The sequence below is a fragment of the Hordeum vulgare genome, chromosome 3H, assembly GCF_904849725.1.
Source record: "Hordeum vulgare subsp. vulgare chromosome 3H, MorexV3_pseudomolecules_assembly, whole genome shotgun sequence".
Lineage (NCBI taxonomy): Eukaryota > Viridiplantae > Streptophyta > Magnoliopsida > Poales > Poaceae > Hordeum > Hordeum vulgare.
This window is the reverse complement of record NC_058520.1, coordinates 371,190,590-371,206,453: the sequence shown is the minus strand read 5'-3', so window position 1 is coordinate 371,206,453 and position 15,864 is coordinate 371,190,590.

The following is a 15,864-nucleotide window of genomic DNA, read 5'->3' as shown; positions in this document are numbered from 1 at the left end:
ATATGATGGAGAATTCTTCCAAGAAGCACGTCTTTCCAAGAAACGTTTCAAGAACCGCCGTGGTTCATCCAAGAACATGGAAGTAGACAGCGACAATGAATCCGACTCCAGCCCTGAGCCGGAACCAGAAGACCTGGAACTCGCAGAGGTTACTGATGCGGATGACCTGTCAATGCTTCAACGATTAAAGGAAGGCCTTTCACAACTTCACGCTGTTGAACCCGATGAGCACGTCATTCATGAAGACATGCGTGATAGTGATGATGATGATTATTAGTTTGTAAGATTCACAACTTAAATTATATATATTTTAATATTTATTATTCATGTACATATTATTATTCATGTTAGTCATTCAATTTTTTTATGTTGTACTAATTTCTTTTAATCTTTATCATGGCATGTGTTGAAAGATGGTGGGCGTGGGTCCAGAGCGCTCGACGGGTTCTTCCCAGGCGCCCCGCACGAGGGGTGGTACTTCCCTTCCACCCCTATCTCTCCGTAGAGCCTTGGCAGACAGTCTTTCGACACCAGCCGGGGGTTCTTCTTCGTCGGCGGCATTGCCCGCTGGTAGAGGTGCTGGTCGGGTAGGGAAGAAGGGGAAGGGTACAGGGAGAGGTGGTGGCCGCGGAAGATCCAGGAGGACTGTTGAGCCGTCCTCGCCACCACCACCAGCTCATTCACCCGAGCATAGGACTAGTATGGTCGACCCGTTTGCGGAGGAGGCTACGGGGACTCCGGTCCAGGAGCCTGGTGTTCACGGGCATTCGTCCCATGAGACTCCGGTCCAGGAGCAGCCTCGGGTCGAGGTGCATTCGGCCCAGGAGCAGCCGGAGGAGACTACGGTACCGGAGGCTTCACCCGACGTGGAGAGGTCCGGATGGGAGCCTTGGCCGGATCGTACCGAGTTGCCGGATTGGACCGAGGGTCCGGGTGGCTCAGTGGGCGGGGATGGAGGGGATGAGCTTACGGATAGCGAGGGCGATGTGCAGGTGGACGGGGCCCCGGCTACCGTGTACAAGCGTGGTAGTACACGTCTCCCGGTCGCCCCGGCTACCCGCGAGCAGAGGCCGGTGATTAAACCTGAAGGAGATAGGTAAGTACATTTACCCTTTTTTTAGCTTTTGCCTTCAAGTTTGTTCAAATATCTAATGCGCTGACCTTATCATACTGCAGGGGATGGGTACACCCTCTTGGAGTCCGCAGGCCGAACTCCGTCCTTGGTGTGCTTTGCCGGACAAATTTCCCGGGGTTTGTCACGTTGCCTGGTGAGGGTCAGGTTCCTAGACTAGGATTTACCTCGGAGCACTACCAGGCTGCGCAGGCTCCGCCGGAGGAGATTATAGATGGTGTCTTGTGCCACACGAGGGCCGAGATGGTGATCAGGAGCTTTTGGGTAAATTATCCTTTTACAGAATCTAAAATTAAGCATATACCTAATTATTGTACTAATCGGTGTTTTCACGTTTGATTGCAGACCTTCTATAGGTGTGAGGACGGATATGAGGAGGCGGCGGCCAGGGTTCTCGAGGTCGAGTGTAGGCGGTTACTACAGAACTTGCGCCCCGAGGCTCGGCCGCAGGCTATTCGAGATTACTACGCCACGCGTGGTATTAAGAAGGAGAAGAAGGATTGCCGTGGAAAGTTTCTGAAGAAGGAGCAATACATGAAGGTAATTACCTATTCTTAAGTCCTTCTACGTAGTTTTCATGATTTCATTCATAGGCGTAGCGCTGAAAATTCTTTCTAATAACTTACAGGTGCCCCCGAGATGGTGTGCGGATAAGATGGATTGTTGGGAGGCGTTGGTTGATGAGTGGTGCACACGCAGCTGGCGAGCCGTCCACGATAATGCGAAGGATCGGCGTAGCCAAATGGTTGGTGTGCCACACCATCAAGGCAGCGCCAACTTACTTCAGTTTGGACGAAACTGGGTATGTGATTTGCTTCATGATTCATGCAATTCATTCTTATGCTAATATTTTGTTCCTTTCTTTTAGGCGCATCACAATAAGACTGAGATGCCACACTTGTACGACGTTTATGGCATGGCCCATATTGCCTCGTACAAGAAGGCGAAGGCATTCTCTGAGTCTGACCTAGATGATCCCAGTAACTTCACCAACATATCATCCCACCAGAAGCTCGTGGCATACAGGGACGCGGGGAAGGCTACGAAAGGGGATGACTTTAACCCTAGCCAGGAACCTTTGGATCCAGAGCTGGTGATGATATCTGGTGGCGGGAGGCCCCATGGCTCGATAGCCATTGGAGATGGGATAATACGTTGTCCACTCACTCTTCCGGAGATCAAGGCGCATCAGTCGAGCAACTGTCCTGAGATAACGCGTCGTCCACGGCCAGTCGAACTTGCCATCGAGGTTAGTTGTACGGACTAAGAACACTTTCATCCATTTCATTATGCGTGTCACCATAGATCATTACTGTGGTAACGAGGAATGGTTTTTTAGGCTGCTCTTCAGAAAGAGAGAGCGGCAAACCAGGCTGCTCTTGAGAAAGAGAGATTGGCAAGCCAGGCTGCTCTTCAGGCTGCTCTTGATGAGAGGGACCAGAGCACGGCACGATTGCTTGAGGAGGAGAGGGCCCGGAATGAGGCGGGTCAACGGGCCCTGTACGAGCTTTTTGTGGTATGTTTTTTTTCACATTAGCCAAATCATGTGCGTAATGTCTGTTTCAATACTAACTAATACGACCCACTCTTCAGGGTCTGTGCGAGAAGAGCGGTCAAGTCCCTCCGCCGATGCCCGTCTTCTCTTCGATTGGCACGGTGAGTTTCATTATAAACTAGTATTAATAATTGAGTGTCATCATGCTAACTGAGACATTGCAAAATATCTTTTCTGCAGAATAACTCCCGAGCGGCATCGCACGACCCTTCTCCAGGGCAACCGTCTCCAAACGAAGCCGGCGCGAGCAACCGTGGTGTTTCTCCTCCTTGATGACCACTACGGTAAGTTTCTCCTCCAAACTTAGCTTGTTTTCCTCTAAAATGAGATAATTAGCCAATTTAGCTCCAAGAAGACATAATTAGGTAATTTAGCTCAAAAAAGACATAATTAGGTAATTTAGCTAAAAAAAGACATAAAGAGGAGGAGGAGGAGGAGGAGGAGGCCAAGGCCAATTTGGCGTCCCAGCCGCCAGAATGTCATCGTGAGGGCGTCGAAGTCCCGGATATGCCTGGCGCGTGGCATGCCAGGGCTTGGAATCGGTCGGCGTAGTCCTGGACCGTTGAGGTAAACGGTAAGCGGCCGAGGGCTGCCAGTCGACTGCCACGGATGGGGGGGCCAAACCGGAGAAGGCAGAGCTCGCGAAAGCGGTCCCACGGTGGCATGCCGCCCTCGTCCTGCTCGAGGGCGTAGTACCATGTCTGGGCAGTACTACGGAGATGATAGGACGCGAGCCAGGTGCGATCCGACGCGAGCGTCCGCTGCCCCCGAAAGGACTGCTCGCACTGGTTGAGCCAGTTGAGGGGGTCTTCCGCGCCGTCGTAAGTGGTGAAGTTCAGCTTAGGGAACCGAGGAGATGTCGGCCCGCCGTGTCCGGGAGCCGCGGATGTCGGTGGCCTCGCGTATGCCGGGTCGGGAAACTCCGGGCCGTAGGGCGCCGAGCTGGAGGACCGCTCGAACAGCAGAGAGGCCGCCGGGTGTTCCGGTGCCGGGATATAGATCGGACCCGAAGATGATCCGGCTGCCCACGCGGGAATTGGCGATGGCGATGACGGGAACTGCACCTGGTGCAGGGGCCGACCGGTGGTTCGGGGCGCTGGAGGTGCTGCTGCCGATGGAGGCGGCGGCTGCTGGTGCGGCGCCGGAGCCTGCGCCGTGGTGGCCGGTAGCGACTGGTGGGGCAGCCCCCCCAGCGGCGCGGTGGTGGCCGGCCACACCGGCCAGGGAGTGCCCGCGGCGTGGTAGTGCTGCAGCAGCAGCTGCGGCGGCGTCGCCCCTCCGTGGAGTGGCAGGAAGGCCGGGGTGGCCCACGGCAGCGGCGGCGGCCCGTAGGTAGTGGGGGCGATGCTCGGCGGCGGGGGTTGGGTCCCAGCGAGGTAGAGGTTGATGCCTCGGACCGCTTGGACAAGCTCCCGCAGGGTGCCCGATATCGCCTCGGGCGAGAGTATGGGGAGCGGCTCCTGCGCGGTGATGATCGGCAGTGGCGAGGGAGCGGTCCCGGACGTGAGCGGCAGCGGCGGCGGGGTGGTGGTGGTGGTTTGCGGCAGTGGGGCGGTGGTGGTGTTGAGCGGCGGCGGTGGTGGAGGGAGCGACATGATCAGCCTGGAATCTCTGGATACCAAATTGGTAGGACTAGGGTTCCTACCGGGCCTCCGGCGTAGGTTGTAAGGGCAGGGAGGAGGGGAGCGAGGGCTGGAGTGGACGCACCGGCGAGATGGCGCCGTCGCGGCTAGGGTTAGGTGCGGCGGAGGCTAGGGTTCCGGCTCCTTGGAGAGCTGGGCAACAAAAGATAATATCCTTCTCCTCCTCCTCCTTCTTTGCTTCTCCTACTCCTCCTTCTCCTCCTCCTCCTCCTCCTTCTTCTTGATTTCTTCTTCTTCTCCTCCTCCTCCTCTTTCTTCTCCTCTTTCATATTATCCTTGCTTTAATTAACCCAACAATGACATAATTAGCCCATTTAGCTCCAAAATACCATAATAAGCTCAAAATGGCATAAGAACCTTGGTTAGCTCATGAATATTATATACTTAGCTTGTTTTTCTCTAAAATGACATAATTAGCCCATTTAGCTCAAAAAAGACATAATTAGGTAATTTAGATCCAACAAGAGGAGAAGAAGAAGAAGAGATGAAGAAGAAGAGAAGGAGGAGGAGGAGGAGGAGGAGGAGGAGGAGAAGGCCAAGGACCTTCTATCCTTCTCCTCCTCCTCCTTCTCCTCCTCCTCCTCCTTCTTCTTGATTTCTTCTTCTTCTCCTCCTCCTCCTCTTTCTTCTCCTCTTTCATATTATCCTTGCTTTAATTAACCCAACAATGACATAATTAGCCCATTTAGCTCCAAAATACCATAATAAGCTCAAAATGGCATAAGAACCTTGGTTAGCTCATGAATATTATATACTTAGCTTGTTTTCCTCTAAAATGACATAATTGGAATATTTAGCTCAAAAAAGACATAATTAGGTAATTTAGCTCCAACAAGAGGAGAAGAGGAGAATAAATAGGCAAAATGAAAAGAAAGAAGAAGAAGAGATGAAGAAGAAGAGAAGAAGGAGGAGGAGGAGGAGGAGGAGGAGGAGGAGAAGGCCAAGGACCTTCTATCCTTCTCCTCCTCCTCCTTCTCCTCCTCCTCCTCCTTCTTCTTGATTTCTTCTTCTTCTCCTCCTCCTCCTCTTTCTTCTCCTCTTTCATATTATCCTTGCTTTAATTAACCCAACAATGACATAATTAGCCCATTTAGCTCGAAAATACCATAATAAGCTCAAAATGGCATAAGAACCTTGGTTAGCTCATGAATATTATATACTTAGCTTGTTTTCCTCTAAAATGACATAATTGGAATATTTAGCTCAAAAAGACATAATTAGGTAATTTAGCTCCAACAAGAGGAGAAGAGGAGAAGAAATAGGCAAAATGAAAAGAAATAAGAAGAAGAGATGAAGAAGAAGAGAAGAAGGAGGAGGAGGAGGAGGAGGAGGAGGAGGAGAAGGCCAAGGACCTTCTATCCTTCTCCTCCTCCTCCTCCTTCTTGATTTCTTCTTCTTCTCCTCCTCCTCCTCTTTCTTCTCCTATTTCATATTATCCTTGCTTTAATTAACCCAACAATGACATAATTAGCCCATTTAGCTCGAAAATACCATAATAAGCTCAAAATGGCATAAGAACCTTGGTTAGCTCATGAATATTATATACTTAGCTTGTTTTCCTCTAAAATGACATAATTGGAATATTTAGCTCAAAAATACATAATTAGGTAATTTACCTCCAACAAGAGGAGAAGAGGAGAAGAAATAGGCAAAATGAAAAGAAAGAAGAAGAAGAGATGAAGAAGAAGAGAAGAAGGAGGAGGAGGAGGAGGAGGAGGAGGAGGAGGAGGAGAAGGCCAAGGACCTTCTATCCTTATCCTCCTCCTCCTCCTTCTTCTTGGTTTCTTCTTCTTCTCCTCCTCCTCCTCTTTCTTCTCCTCTTTCATATTATCCTTGCTTTAATTAACCCAACAATGACATAATTAGCCCATTTAGCTCCAAAATACCATAATAAGCTCAAAATGGCATAAGAACCTTGGTTAGCTCATGAATATTATATACTTAGCTTGTTTTTCTCTAAAATGACATAATTAGCCCATTTAGCTCAAAAAAGACATAATTCGGTAATTTAGCTCCAACAAGAGGAGAAGAAGAAGAAGAGATGAAGAAGAAGAGAAGGAGGAGGAGGAGGAGGAGGAGGAGAAGGCCAAGGACCTTCTATCCTGCTCCTCCTCCTCCTTCTCCTCCTCCTCCTCCTTCTTCTTGATTTCTTATTCTTCTCCTCCTCCTCCTCTTTCTTCTCCTCTTTCATATTATCCTTGCTTTAATTAAACCAACAATGACATAATTAGCCCATTTAGCTCCAAAATACCATAATAAGCTCAAAATGGCATAAGAACCTTGGTTAGCTCATGAATATTATATACTTAGCTTGTTTTCCTCTAAAATGACATAATTGGAATATTTTGCTCAAAAAATACATAATTAGGTAATTTAGCTCCAACACGAGGAGAAGAGGAGAAGAAATAGGCAAAATGAAAAGAAAGAAGGAGAAGAGATGAAGAAGAAGAGAAGAAGGAGGAGGAGGAGGAGGAGAAGGCCAAGGACCTTCTATCCTTCTCCTCCTCCTCCTTCTCCTCCTCCTCCTCCTTCTTCTTGATTTCTTCTTCTTCTCCTCCTCCTCCTCTTTCTTCTCCTATTTCATATTATCCTTGCTTTAATTAACCCAACAATGACATAATTAGCCCATTTAGGTCCAAAATACCATAATAAGCTCAAAATGGCATAAGAACCTTGGTTAGCTCATGAATATTATATACTTAGCTTGTTTTCCTCTGAAATGACATAATTGGAATATTTAGCTCAAAAAAGACATAATTAGGTAATTTAGCTCCAACAAGAGGAGAAGAGGATAATAAATAGGCACAATGAAAAGAAGAAAGAAGAAGAGATGAAGAAGAAGAGAAGAAGGAGTAGGAGGAGGAGGAGGAGGAGGAGGAGGAGAAGGCCAAGGACCTTCTATCCTTCTCCTCCTCCTCCTCCTTCTCCTCCTCCTCCTCCTTCTTCTTGATTTCTTCTTCTTCTCCTCCTCCTCCTCTTTCTTCTCCTCTTTCATATTATCCTTGCTTTAATTAACCCAACAATGACATAATTAGCCCATTTAGCTCGAAAATACCATAATAAGCTCAAAATGGCATAAGAACCTTGGTTAGCTCATGAATATTATATACTTAGCTTGTTTTCCTCTAAAATGACATAATTGGAATATTTAGCTCAAAAAGACATAATTAGGTAATTTAGCTCCAACAAGAGGAGAAGAGGAGAAGAAATAGGCAAAATGAAAAGAAAGAAGAAGAAGAGATGAAGAAGAAGAGAAGAAGAAGGAGGAGGAGGAGGAGGAGGAGGAGGAGGAGGAGGAGAAGGCCAAGGACCTTCTATCCTGCTCCTCCTCCTCCTTCTCCTCCTCCTCCTCCTTCTTCTTGATTTCTTCTTCTTCTCCTCCTCCTCCTCTTTCTTCTCCTCTTTCATATTATCCTTTCTTTAATTAACCCAACAATGACATAATTAGCCCATTTAGCTCCAAAATACCATAATAAGCTCAAAATGGCATAAGAACCTTGGTTAGCTCATGAATATTATATACTTAGCTTGTTTTTCTCTAAAATGACATAATTAGCCCATTTAGCTCAAAAAAGACATAATTCGGTAATTTAGCTCCAACAAGAGGAGAAGAAGAAGAAGAGATGAAGAAGAAGAGAAGGAGGAGGAGGAGGAGGAGGAGAAGGCCAAGGAACTTCTATCCTTCTCCTGCTCCTCCTTCTCCTCCTCCTCCTCCTTTTTCTTGATTTCTTCTTCTTCTCATCCTCCTCCTCTTTCTTCTCCTCTTTCATATTATCCTTGCTTTAATTAACCCAACAATGACATAATTAGCCCATTTAGGTCGAAAATACCATAATAAGCTCAAAATGGCATAAGAACCTTGGTTAGCTCATGAATATTATATACTTAGCTTGTTTTCCTCTAAAATGACATAATTGAAATATTTAGCTCAAAAAAGACATAATTAGGTAATTTAGCTCCAACAAGAGGAGAAGAGGAGAAGAAATAGGCAAAATGAAAAGAAAGAAGAAGAAGAGATGAAGAAGAAGAGAAGAAGGAGGAGGAGGAGGAGGAGGAGGAGGAGGAGAAGGCCAAGGACCTTCTATCCTTCTCCTCCTCCTCCTTCTCCTCCTCCTCCTCCTTCTTGATTTCTTCTTCTTCTCCTCCTCCTCCTCTTTCTTCTCCTATTTCATATTATCCTTGCTTTAATTAACCCAACAATGACATAATTAGCCCATTTAGCTCGAAAATACCATAATAAGCTCAAAATGGCATAAGAACCTTGGTTAGCTCATGAATATTATATACTTAGCTTGTTTTCCTCTAAAATGACATAATTGGAATATTTAGCTCAAAAAATACATAATTAGGTAATTTAGCTCCAACAAGAGGAGAAGAGGAGAAGAAATAGGCAAAATGAAAAGAAAGAAGAAGAAGAGATGAAGAAGAAGAGAAGAAGGAGGAGGAGGAGGAGGAGGAGGAGGAGGAGAAGGCCAAGGACCTTCTATCCTTCTCCTCCTCCTCCTCCTTCTTGATTTCTTCTTCTTCTCCTCCTCCTCATCTTTCTTCTCCTCTTTCATATTATCCTTGCTTTAATTAACCCAAGAATGACATAATTAGCCCATTTAGCTTGAAAATACCATAATAAGCTCAAAATGGCATAAGAACCTTGGTTAGCTCATGAATATTATACACTTAGCTTGTTTTCCTCTAAAATGACATAATTGGAATATTTAGCTCAAAATGACATAATTAGGTAATTTATCTCCAACAAGAGGAGAAGAGGAGAAGAAATAGGCAAAATGAAAAGAAAGAAGAAGAAGAGATGAAGAAGAAGAGAAGAAGAAGAAGGAGGAGGAGGAGGAGGAGGAGAAGGCCAAGCACCTTCTATCCTTCTCCTCCTCCTCCTTCTCCTCCTCCTCCTCCTTCTTCTTGATTTCTTATTCTTCTCCTCCTCCTCCTCTTTCTTCTCCTCTTTCATATTATCCTTGCTTTAATTAACCCAACAATGACATAATTAGCCCATTTAGCTCCAAAATACCATAATAAGCTCAAAATGGCATAAGAACCTTGGTTAGCTCATGAATATTATATACTTAGCTTGTTTTCCTCTAAAATGACATAATTGGAATATTTAGCTCAAAAAATACATAATTAGGTAATTTAGCTCCAACAAGAGGAGAAGAGGAGAAGAAATAGGCAAAATGAAAAGAAAGAAGAAGAAGAGATGAAGAAGAAGAGAAGAAGGAGGAGGAGGAGGAGGAGGAGGAGGAGGAGAAGGCCAAGGACCTTCTATCCTTCTCCTCCTCCTCCTCCTTCTTGATTTCTTCTTCTTCTCCTCCTCCTCATCTTTCTTCTCCTCTTTCATATTATCCTTGCTTTAATTAACCCAACAATGACATAATTAGCCCATTTAGCTTGAAAATACCATAATAAGCTCAAAATGGCATAAGAACCTTGGTTAGCTCATGAATATTATACACTTAGCTTGTTTTCCTCCAAAATGACATAATTGGAATATTTAGCTCAAAATGACATAATTAGGTAATTTATCTCCAACAAGAGGAGAAGAGGAGAAGAAATAGGCAAAATGAAAAGAAAGAAGAAGAAGAGATGAAGAATAAGAGAAGAAGAAGAAGGAGGAGGAGGAGGAGGAGAAGGCCAAGCACCTTCTATCCTTCTCCTCCTCCTCCTTCTCCTCCTCCTCCTCCTTCTTCTTGATTTCTTCTTCTTCTCCTCCTCCTCCTCTTTCTTCTCCTCTTTCATATTATCCTTGCTTTAATTAACCCAACAATGACATAATTAGCCCATTTAGCTCCAAAATACCATAATAAGCTCAAAATGGCATAAGAACCTTGGTTAGCTCATGAATATTATATACTTAGCTTGTTTTTCTCTAAAATGACATAATTAGCCCATTTAGCTCAAAAAAGACATAATTCAGTAATTTAGCTCCAACAAGAGGAGAAGAAGAAGAAGAGATGAAGAAGAAGAGAAGGAGGAGGAGGAGGAGGAGGAGAAGGCGAAGGACCTTCTATCCTTCTCCTGCTCCTCCTTCTCCTCCTCCTCCTCCTTTTTCTTGATTTCTTCTTCTTCTCATCCTCCTCCTCTTTCTTCTCCTCTTTCATATTATCCTTGCTTTAATTAACCCAACAATGACATAATTAGCCCATTTAGGTCGAAAATACCATAATAAGCTCAAAATGGCATAAGAACCTTGGTTAGCTCATGAATATTATATACTTAGCTTGTTTTCCTCTAAAATGACATAATTGGAATATTTAGCTCAAAAAAGACATAATTAGGTAATTTAGCTCCAACAAGAGGAGGAGAGGAGAAGAAATAGGCAAAATTAAAAGAAAGAAGAAGAAGAGATGAAGAAGAAGAGAAGAAGGAGGAGGAGGAGGAGGAGGAGGAGGAGGAGAAGGCCAAGGACCTTCTATCCTTCTCCTCCTCCTCCTTCTTCTTGATTTCTTCTTCTTCTCCTCCTCCTCCTCTTTCTTCTCCTCTTTCATATTATCCTTGCTTTAATTAAACCAACAATGACATAATTAGCCCATTTAGCTCCAAAATACCATAATAAGCTCAAAATGGCATAAGAACCTTGGTTAGCTCATGAATATTATATACTTAGCTTGTTTTCCTCTAAAATGACATAATTGGAATATTTAGCTCAAAAAATACATAATTAGGTAATTTAGCTCCAACAAGAGGAGAAGAGGAGAAGAAATAGGCAAAATTAAAAGAAAGAAGAAGAAGAGATGAAGAAGAAGAGAAGAAGGAGGAGGAAGAGGAGGAGGAGGAGAAGGCCAAGGACCTTCTATCCTTCTCCTCCTCCTCCTTCTCCTCCTCCTCCTCCTTCTTCTTGATTTCTTCTTCTTCTCCTCCTCCTCCTCTTTCTTCTCCTATTTCATATTATCCTTGCTTTAATTAACCCAACAATTACATAATTAGCCCATTTAGGTCCAAAATACCATAATAAGCTCAAAATGGCATAAGAACCTTGGTTAGCTCATGAATATTATATACTTAGCTTGTTTTCCTCTAAAATGACATAATTGGAATATTTAGCTCAAAAAAGACATAATTAGGTAATTTAGCTCCAACAAGAGGAGAAGAGGAGAAGAAATAGGCAAAATGAAAAGAAAGAAGAAGAAGAGATGAAGAAGAAGAGAAGAAGGAGGAGGAGGAGGAGGAGGACGAGGAGGAGGAGGAGAAGGCCAAGGACCTTCTATCCTTCTCCTCCTCCTCCTCCTTCTTGATTTCTTCTTCTTCTCCTCCTCCTCCTCTTTCTTCTCCTCTTTCATATTATCCTTGCTTTAATTAACCCAACAATGACATAATTAGCCCATTTAGCTCCAAAATACCATAATAAGCTCAAAATGGCATAAGAACCTTGGTTAGCTCATGAATATTATATACTTAGCTTGTTTTCCTCTAAAATGACATAATTGGAATATTTAGCTCAAAAAAGACATAATTAGGTAATTTAGCTCCAACAAGAGGAGAAGAGGAGAAGAAATAGGCAAAATGAAAAGAAAGAAGAAGAAGAGATGAAGAAGTAGAGAAGAAGAAGGAGGAGGAGGAGGAGGAGGAGGAGGAGGAGGAGGAGGAGAAGGCCAAGGACCTTCTATCCTTCTCCTCCACCTCCTTCTCCTCCTCCTCCTCCTTCTTGATTTCTTCTTCTTCTCCTCCTCCTCCTCTTTCTTCTCCTCTTTCATATTATCCTTGCTTTAATTAACCCAACAATGACATAATTAGCCCATTTAGCTCGAAAATACCATAATAAGCTCAAAATGGCATAAGAACCTTGGTTAGCTCATGAATATTATATACTTAGCTTGTTTTCCCCTAAAATGACATAATTGGAATATTTAGCTCAAAAAGACATAATTAGGTAATTTAGCTCCAACAAGAGGAGAAGAGGAGAAGAAATAGGCAAAATGAAAATAAAGAAGAAGAAGAGATGAAGAAGAAGAGAAGAAGAAGGAGGAGGAGGAGGAGAAGGCCAAGGACCTTCTATCCTTCTCCTCCTCCTCCTTCTCCTCCTCCTCCTCCTTCTTCTTGATTTCTTCTTCTTCTCCTTCTCCTCCTCTTTCTTCTCCTATTTCATATTATTCTTGCTTTAATTAACCCAACAATGACATAATTAGCCCATTTAGCTCCAAAATACCATAATAAGCTCAAAATGGCATAAGAACCTTGGTTAGCTCATGAATATTATATACTTAGCTTGTTTTCCTCTAAAATGACATAATTGGAATATTTATCTCAAAAAGAAGGAGAAGGAAGAAGAAGAAGAAGAAGAGAAGAAGAATAGAAGGAGAAGGAGAAGAATAAGGAGGAGGAGGAGAAGAAGAAGAAGGAGGAGGAGAAGAAGAGAAGAAGGAGGAGAAGAAGGAGGAGAAGGAGAAGGAGCCCTCCTTCTTCTACTTCTTCTTCTCTCCTTCTTCTCCTCCTTCTTCTCCTTCTTCTTCTCTTCTTTTTTCTTCTTCTCCTCCTCCTTCTCCTTCTCCTTCCCCTTACCCTCCTCCTCCTCCTCCTTCTCGTTTTTCTTCTCCTTGTTCTCTTATTGCTTCTTCTCTTTCTTCTTCAATTTAGCTTATTTGTCATATATATGTTGTTGTTCTTCTTCTACTTACTTTCTTATTCCCATTTTGCAGATTGGATGTACTACATGCATGGAAGCTGGCGTTGGAGTGCTTTAGTTTCCATTTTTATTTGAGTTGATGAACAATGTGTTGGTTCTTTGTATGTGTTGATGAACAATGTGTTGATGAACAATATATGTGCAACTATATGTATGTATATATGGATGAAACTTCATATGTGTTGGTTCTTTTGATATATGGGATGTACGTTGATGAACAAATGGCATTGATGAGCTTTATATGTATATCATATATGTGTTGTGATCTATTTATGATATATGTGCTCTGAATTATATGTATATGTGATGTGAAATAGAACAAAAAAATAAAAGTGGGACAATATAGGATCTTTGCCGTCTGCCAGCTGATGGCAAAGGCCTTTGTCATCAGCCAGCAGACGGCAAAGGTGCCACGTGGCGCCCAGTTGTGCAACCTGGGCAGTAGCAGCTGGCCATATAGTATCTTTGCCGTCTGCCTGCTGGGTGGGCAGACGGCAAAGAAGAGGGCACAGAGGAGGGGGCAGAAGACAAAAGTGGAGAGAGGGGAGGACACGGCAGACGGAAAAGATAGTCAAGGGGGCGGACGACAAAGATAGTCAAGAGGGCAGACGGCAAAGATAGTCAAGAGGGCAGACGACAAAGATAGTCAAGAGGGCAGACGGCAAAGATAGTCAAGAGGGCAGACGGCAAAGAAGACGGCAAAGGCTCCGTTAACCCCTAACGGAGGCAACGCCTCTCGGCTGCCGTCCCAAACTCTTTGCCGACTGCTCCTCAGGAAAGCTGACGGCAAAGAGCTTTGCCGTCCGCTTTAGGGGGGCAGACGGCAAAGAAGGTCCTATGCCGTCGTAGGCTGACGCAGAAAATTTGTCGGCCGTGACAATCTTTGCCGTCTGTGGGATTGTCTTTGCCGTCCGGGTATTTGTCTTTGCCATCTGTGATGGCAGACGGCAAAGAAGGTGATTCCTGTAGTGAAGCACACAAGCAAGGAAGAAAACCGGCAAAGGAAAACGGCAAAGGCAAAAGAAAACGGCAATGGAGAAAGGCAAATGAAAACGGCAAATGGGAAGTGGGGGAGAGCAAAACGAGAGGCAACTGGCAAAAAAGTAAATGCAGGAGATGAGTTTGTGAGACCTACTTGGATAGATCTCTCCTTCCCCGGCAACGGCGCCAGAAATACTTTTGCTGATGCAATAAAAGACCTTCCAACGGCGCCAGAAACACGTGCTGAAGGGAGACTGTTCTTGTCTTGATTCTCCTCAGCAACGGCACCAGGAATCCTTCTGCTACGGCTACGCCTTTAGGGACTTCCTAGGCAAATATGCAAAGGATTTCCCCGTGGCCTTGGAGCCTTGCGTTGGTGTTCCCTCGAAGCGGAAAGGGTGATGTAGCGCAGCGGTGGTAAGTATTTCCCTCAGTTTTGAGAACCAAGGTATCAATCCAGTGAAGGAGTATCACAAGTGCGTGCACAAACACCAAAAACTTGCTCCCAACGCTATGAAGGGGTTGTCAATCCCTTATAGATTGTTTGCCAAGTGAGAACTGAAAGCAACAAAGTAACAAAGCAAAGTAAAAGCGGAGGCCTTAGTGTTTACTAGTGGCTTCTCTCATGAAAGCAAGTAGACGGTGGGTGAATGAATTAGTGTCGAGCAATTGATAGAACCGCGCAAAGTCGTGACGTCTTCTATGGCAATGATTATATCTATAGGCATCACGTCCAAAACAAGTAGACCGATACTTTCTGCATCTACTACTATTACTCCACAGGTCGACCGCTATCCAGCATGCATCTAGTGTATTAAGTCCAAAAGAACAGAGTAACGCCTTAAGCAAGATGACCTGATGTAGATGGACAATCTCATATCTACGACAAAGCCCACCTTGTTACCCTTGATGGAAACTACACGATGTGTGCCTTGCTGCCCCTACTGTCACTGGGAAAGGTCACCACACGGTAAGAACCCAAAACCAAGCACTTCTCCCATTGCAAGAATCATAGATCTAGTTGGCCAAACAAAACCCAAGACTCGGAGAGACTTACAAGGATATCAAATCATGCATATAAGAAATCAGCAAAGACTCAAATATATATCATAGATAATCTGATCACAAATCCACAATTCATCAGATCTCCACAAACACACCGCCAAAGAAGATTACATCGGATAGATCTCGATGAAGATCATGGAGAAGTTTGTATTGAAGATCCAAGAGGTAGAAGAAGCCATCTAGCGACTAACTACGGACCCGTAGGTCTGAGGTGAACTACTCACGAGTCATTGGAGGGGCGATGATGTTGATGAAGAAGCCCTCCAACTCCAAAGTCCCCTCCGGCAGGGCACCGGGAAGGGTCTGCAGATGAGATCTCGCGGAAACGGAAGCTTGCGGCGGCGGAAAAGTGTTTTCGTAGACGCCCTGATTTTTTCTGGATTTTTAGGGAATATATAGGCCAAAAACCTAGGGCAGGGGAGCGCCAGGGAGGCCACAAGCTTGGTTGCCGCGGCCTCCCCCCTTACCGCGGCACCAAGGCTTGTGGGCTCCCTATGGGCCCACTTGCTTGGCCCTCAAGCCTCCTGATTTTCTTCCGTTCTCGAAAAAATCATTTTGGGGATTTTATTCCGTTTGGACTCCGTTCCAAAATGAGATCTGAAAAGAGTCAAAAACATAGAAAAAACTCGAACTAGCGCTTGGCACTGAGTTAATAAGTTAGTCCCAAAAAATATATAAAAGGTAAGCAAAACATCCAAAGTTGACAAGGTAACAGCATGAAACCATCAAAAATTATAGATACGTTTGAGACATATCAGTTTCCCCCAAGCATGTTTGGATCATGTACTAGTAAGTGGCGCCCCTGTTTTTAACCCAAGTGGCATTGTGTTGAAGCAGAATGACCTGTATGTTGTTCTAA